We start from the raw sequence: 6765 nt of genomic DNA, 5'->3' as shown, positions 1-6765 counted from the left end.
AATTCCAGTACCCTCTCCCTGGGCTGTAGAATTATGAAGTATTATTAATGTCTGCCTAAGGCCCAGTGAAATTGTAGACCTGGCAGGGGCAGCTTTGAGGACACTGATAACAGAAAGAAAGGTCTAAAATCGTGATGAGGGAAAACAGAGAGAGCCCTGAAGATTCCATTTGGTCCAGGCTGCCTTTCCAAGATTCAAGTTAAGATCCTGGGAAGATGTCAGACAAACTTTCTGCTCTAGTCTCCCGCAAGAGCCCAGCTCTGTGCCAGATTGAAGGTATCAAGGGTTGCATTGGTTTCCTATTGTTCCTTTCATAGATTACCACAAAAGCAGTGCTTAAAACAACACATTTATTATTTTATAATTCCGGAGATCAGAAGTCTGAAAGGGTCTCTTGGGGCTGAAACCAAGGTGCCAGCAGGGTTGACATTCCACTCTGGAAGCCCTAAAGGACAATTTCTACTTCGTTACCTTTTCCAGTGGAGACTACCCTCCTTCCTTGGTTTTAGAGCCCTTCCATCTTCAAAGCCAGCAATGGTCAGAAGAATCCTTCTCAGTCTCTCTTACCACCCTCTCACTTACAAAGACCCTTGTGATAACACTGGGCTCACCTGGCCATCTCCTTATGTTGAGCTCAGATGATAAGCAAGCTCAATTCCATCTGCAACCTTAATTACCCCTTTCCATGTAATGTAACATACTCAGAGGTTCCACGGATTAAGATGTGGACATCTTTGGGAGATCATTATTCTGCCTACCAAAGGGGTAGACAGGGCTCTAGAAACAATCTAGCTCAACTCCCCATAACCTTCTTGATTCGGCAAAGTTGGATTAACTGACCGTGCGTGGTGGTCCCCTGAGGTTGCATCCATTACTCTTTCCCCAGTATTGTGCGTGTCTGTATCTTTAAGGACAGAGGTTGCCTTTTTCACTCTTTATCGTCTGTCTCTTCACCAGAATGTAAGTGCTACATGGGCAAGGGTTTTTTTGGTTTCATTTTGGATCAAAAATAATAATAATATATGTAAACTCTTTAGTAGTTAACGCTTTATAATACTTGGGTGAATGAATGAATGAATTGTATCCCCATCATCTAGCATAGTCTTTAACCTACAGTAGATGCTAATGCTGCAGCTGCTGCTATTACTAATAGTAATATTGTTTATTCAGCCTTTACTATGTGCCAGGCCCTGTGTAAAGGCTTTACACAATCATATTTGATTCAGAGGGCAACCATGAGGAAGGAGATGTCTTGTCCCCATTTTAAACAGTAGGAGACTGTACTAGTTTGCTAAAGATGTTGAAATGCAATATATCAGAAATGGGTTAGCTTTTACAACGGGGATTACCTTACAAGCTTACAGTTTGAAGCCATGAAAATGTCCAAATCGAGGCATCAAAAGACAATGTTTTCTCCCTGAAGACCAGCCACCAGCAATCCTCAAGGCACCTGGCAATGTCTGCTGGTCTCTCCCGTCGCTTCTGGGTTTCGTTGCTTCCAGCTTCTGGCTCGAATAGCTTCTTCTGTCAGCTTCTCTACATGCATCTCTGAATTTCACCTCTTATAAAGGACTCAGTAAGAGGATTAAGACCCAACTGGGGCATGCCTCAACTGAAATAACCTGATCATACCACCTGGAGCATGCCTCAGCTGAAATAACCTAATCAGTAGGTCCCACCCACAATAGGTCTACACTCACAGGAATGGATCAGCTTTAAAGAACATGATCTTTTCTGGAGGTACATACAATTTCAAACTACCACAGAAACTGAGGCTTATAAAGCTAAATAATTAGTTCACAGTCAAATGGCCTCAGAGGGGTTGAACTTGGATTTTAAATCATAAACGCCTGACACTGGAACCCATGTTCTACTTCTCCTAGTTGCCCTGACTTCAGGTCACTCACTCTGGTGCTCTATTTGGCATTCCAGAGGAGTTCCAACTTAGCCCTAATATATAGAGGGTCTTCCTTGTTTACAACAACCCACAGTTCAAACAGGCTTGGTGCGTGCAGCCTCCTTTAAGGAATCAGGGTCACCTGTTTAGCACAAATGACGTTTCATTAAATAATTAAAGACACAGGGGGTGCAAGGGCAGTTCAGTGGTAGAAGTCTTGCCTACCATGCCAGAGACCCAGGTTTAATTCTCAGTCTGTGTACTTCTCCTCCCCCTCCAAAAGAAAAATTTTCACAAATGGTGCTGCAATAATGAGACAGTCACAAGGAAAAAGAATGACATGTGACCCCCACCATGCAGCATACAAAAAAAAAAAAAAAAGAAAGGCACATTTGCCATTGAAGTGGGAATTATTCTGCAGAGAAACACTTTGGGATGATCTGGGAATGACTAAGCCAAGCCCTGAGTAGTGAAAGAAGATATTGGCCAATGATGAGTGAAGGGTCTCATCAGAAAATTACGAAATTTAGCAGTGGGTGTAAGTCAGCAGCCCCATGGAACTGCCAATTTGGTACTTAATTTGGGCCAACTCTTTGGACAATCTGTGGGTCAGACTGGCCTAGCTATTTGGTGTTTACCCTATATATCCAAGAGAGAAGAGCTATCTTAACTGACAGGTTATGAAAGCTTAGGGTTGGGAAGGAAGTAACATTAGCCCTGGAAGCAGAGAAACCCTGCTGTGGGGTTGCAGTGAAGGCGCTCAGCAAGCATCACATCTCATCTACCCATGGAACTTCTACACAGGAAGATGTAGAAGTGGAACCTAAAATTGCAGCCTGAAACCTAAAGCTAAGAAGGCCTCAGTCATGAGCCTCCAAGAGACCCCAAATGGAGATACATCTGAAGAAACTCTGGAAGTTGGAAAAGTTAGAAGAAAAAAAAAAGACACTAAACAGTCTATGAAGGCAGGCTTCCCAAGAAGCCCCAAATGGAAGCCTATCTAATGATTAGTTAAAAAATCACATAAGAGTAGAGATATGAATGAAACTGATCTGGATAGGACTAAGGTATATCAGAAGACTGGGTAAAGGATGATATCATCCATATCTTAAAACTTGAACTTCTGTGTGAGACTAAAGGGAGAGATGTTTATTTGGTGCAAATTTTGTATTTTCGGTAGTGCATTTCCTAATTTAACTTGTATGGTCAGTTTAGTTGAGCACCGTAAGTACACGGAATTTTGAATAGGGCATGAGATTTTGTTGGTTTGTCCAGGGTAGTGTAATGTCCCAATAAATCCCAGAGTGATTTGAACAGTGAATAAAGAAGTATTTTCAGGGTCCCCTTAGGGGAATGGAGATAAAGAGGAAAAGATTCAACTTCTCCATTTGGAGAATTTCTGATACTCTCACAAGCAGTGGAAACAACCAGATCAATAGGCTGAGCCACCAATCTTGGGGTTCACCCCTATGAAACTTATTCCTGCAAAGGATATGCTAAGCCTACTTAAAATTAAGCCTAAGAGTCACCCCCAGAGAACCTCTTTTGTTGCTCAGATGTAGCCTCTCTCTATAAGCCGACCCAGCAAAAGAACCCACTGCCCTCCCCACCCCTTATATGGGACATACTCCCAGGGGTATAAATCTCCCTGGCAACATGGGTCAGAAATCCCAGGATGAGCCAGGATCCAGCATCAAGGGATTGAGAAAACCTTCTTGACCAAAAAGGGGAAAAGAGAAATGAGAAAAAATAAACTGTCAGTGGCTGAGAAATTTCAAACAGAGTCAAGAGGTTATCCTGGAGGTTATTCTTACGCATAACCTCTTATGCATATAGATATCCCTTTCCAGTTTATAGTGCATCTGAGTGGCTAAAGGGAAGTACCTGAAATTTTAGAGCTGTGTTCCAGTAGCCTTGTTTCTTGAAGATGATTGTATGAAGATAGAATGTTTGCAGTGTGACTGTGTAATTGTGAAAACCTTGTGTTTGATGCTCCTTTTATCTAGGGTTTGGACAGATGCGTAAAAAATATGGATTTAAAAAATAAACAAATAAGAGGAACAAAGGTTAACATATATTGGGTAGATGGAAATACTAGTGGTCAAAGAGAGGGAGGGGTAAGGAGTATGGTATATATGAGGTTTTTCTTTTTTCTTTTTATTTCTTTTTCTGGAGTGATGCAAATGTTCTAAAAAATTATGATGATGAATATACAACTATGTGATGATATTGTGAGCCACTGACTGAATATTATGTATGGAATATTTGTATGTTAAGAATGTTTGTGTTTATATGTTGTTTCATCAATAAAAGTATTTTTTTAATAATAAAAAACTTAAACTTTCAGCAATGTTTTGTAGTTTTCAGTGTATAAGTCTTTTACCTTCTTAAAATTATTCTTAGGTATTTATTCTTTTGTATGTATTAGAAATTGAATTATTTTCTTAATTTCCATTTGGATTGTACATTACTGCTGTATAGAAACAGAACTAATTTTTGTGTGTTGATCATATACCCTGTAACTTTATGAATTCATCTGTTAGCTCTAGTAGTTTTTTTCATAGATTCTTTGAAATTTTCTCTATATAAGATCAAATCAACTTTTTATTTTGTGTTTTTTAATGTGATTATATTTAAACCAGGTAATATACAAAAAGTATATTTCCTTCATTTAAAAAAAAAAAACCTTCATTTCCCAGTGCCTGCCCATGAAAAAAAAATCACCTAAGAAATCCACCATATTAACTGAGAAACAACCACATAGTCACCCAATTCAGAATTTAAAAAAAAGAGAAAAATAGTAGAAAATGCCAAAAAAAAAAAAAAAAAAGGCAAAAACCGAAGATAAAGAGGAGTGTAAAGAAGACATTGCCAGAGCTCCCAAAGAAGCTAAAAAATAGTATGGAGAAGCCAGATGATGAAGATGAGACTTCTTGCCCCCTGAGACTCACAGGAGCTTTTGAGGATATTGGTTCGCATCCCTAACCTATGTCGTTCAGTGAAAACACTCTGAAGGAGATAAGAGAAATGGGCTTCAGGAGCAAGACTGGAATTCAACATAAAAGTGTCGACCATCACAATAAAAAATATAAATAAATAAAATTTATTCTGGAAGGCAGAGATCTTTTAGCGGCTACAAAAAACAGTCAGGGGCAAAAACCCTGGCATCTCTCATTCCTACCGTTGAACTCATTAAGCTAAAATTCATGCCCAGCTTCACAACGGGGTGCGTCTATCTGTCCCGGGGCAGCGCGGGACCCCGGCGTGTGGGTCGGGTGGAGGCCGCGATTCGTGCCAAGTTGGAGCAGGCGGGGAACCCAGAGGCACTGGAGCTGCATAACAAGAGTGGCGGCCATGCGGTCCTCCCCCCGGGCAGCGAGACGCATTTCTGCGTGGCTGTGGTGAGCCCTCGCTTGAGGGACTGAGTCCCCTGCAGCGGCACCAACTGGTCCACGCTGCACTGTCCGAGGACCCTTGCCTAGTGGAGGGAAAACCTGCAACTGGACACGAGCCCCCTTTGCCTGGATGGAAGCAAGAAAACTAGAGAGACCCCCTGAGCCTCAACAGAGGGAGGAGACCAGCATCTGAATGGGTTGGGTGAGAATAAATTACTGGGGCCTTCTTCCTTTTAATACAGCCCAAACTTCTTAAGAGGTCATCCCCATGTTCTGTCCACTGGCACATAATTCGTTTCAGGCAAGAGTAACCTAAGGAAAGGGCAGAATCACTTAGACTACTCTTGACCTGGACTTTCCAGGAAAAGTTGCCCAGTTACATGTGTGTGACTAAGGGACCTCCCCAGGCCTGATGAGTTGAAAACAATCCTGTACAATAAAGTAGCATTTGTTATTTAAAAAAATTCATGCCCAAGAATGGAACAGGACTCATTCTTTTCCTACCAGGGAGCTGGCCATGCAGACTTCTGGTGTGCATATGGGGTATCATGTCCACACGTACAGGCTGATAATAGGCTTCAGTAACTGATCTGCTGAAGCTCAGAAACTTGCTAACTGGATCAACATCACTGTGGCCATGCCAGCGGACTCCTGGGCCATAATCAGAGTACCCCAAAGTTTATGTATAAAAATCTGTAGTGTCTAGTTATTGATGAGGCTGATGGTATCTGGGATGTAAGGTTTGAAGAGGAAATAAAGCAAATTACTATTCTGCCAATATGCAGGCAGACTATGCTCTTCTCTGCCGTGCAAACTCGGAAAGTTGAAGACCTGGCAAGAATTTCTCTGAAAAGGAGCCACTGTATGTTGGCATTGATGATGATAAAACTAATGCAGCAGTGCATGGTCTTCAACAGAAATGCATTGTTCGTCCCTCTGAAAAGAGATTCCTTCTGCTCTTTACATTCCTTAAGAAGAACCAAAAGAAGAAAATGATGATGTTCTTATCATCCAGTAAGTCCGTGAAGTACCATTGTGAGTTGCTGAACTACATTGATTTGCCTGACTTGGCCATTCATGAAGGCAGAAGACAGATAAGTGGACAACCACCTTCTTCCGGTTCTGCAGTGCAGATTTGGGGATACTGTTGTATACAGACATGGCAACCCAAGGGCTCAATATTCCTGAAGTTCATGGATTGTTCAATATGACCCTCTAGGTGATCCTAAGGAATATATTCATCCTGTGGGTCAAACATCCAGAGGCCTAAATGGAAGAGGACAAGCCTTGCTCATTTTGCACCCAGAAGAATTGGGTTTCCTTCCTCATTTGAGGTGATCCAAGGTTCCATTAAGTGAATTTGAGTATTCCTGGTCCCAAATTTCTGATGTTCAGTCTCAGCTTGAGAAATTGATTGAAAAGAACTACTTCCTTCATTTGTCACCCCAGGAAGTATATGGGTCATACATTTGA

At 41.5% G+C, this 6765-nt stretch overlaps 1 pseudogene; it reads left to right on the top strand.

Moving 5' to 3' along the window:
* The first annotated feature begins 4704 nt into the window (after positions 1-4704).
* Positions 4705-6765, top strand: LOC143653411 (ATP-dependent RNA helicase DDX18 pseudogene; annotated as a pseudogene).

The sequence above is a fragment of the Tamandua tetradactyla genome, chromosome 13 (genome assembly GCF_023851605.1).
Source record: "Tamandua tetradactyla isolate mTamTet1 chromosome 13, mTamTet1.pri, whole genome shotgun sequence".
Classification (NCBI taxonomy): domain Eukaryota; kingdom Metazoa; phylum Chordata; class Mammalia; order Pilosa; family Myrmecophagidae; genus Tamandua; species Tamandua tetradactyla.
This window is presented reverse-complemented; position numbering and strand designations above follow the sequence as displayed.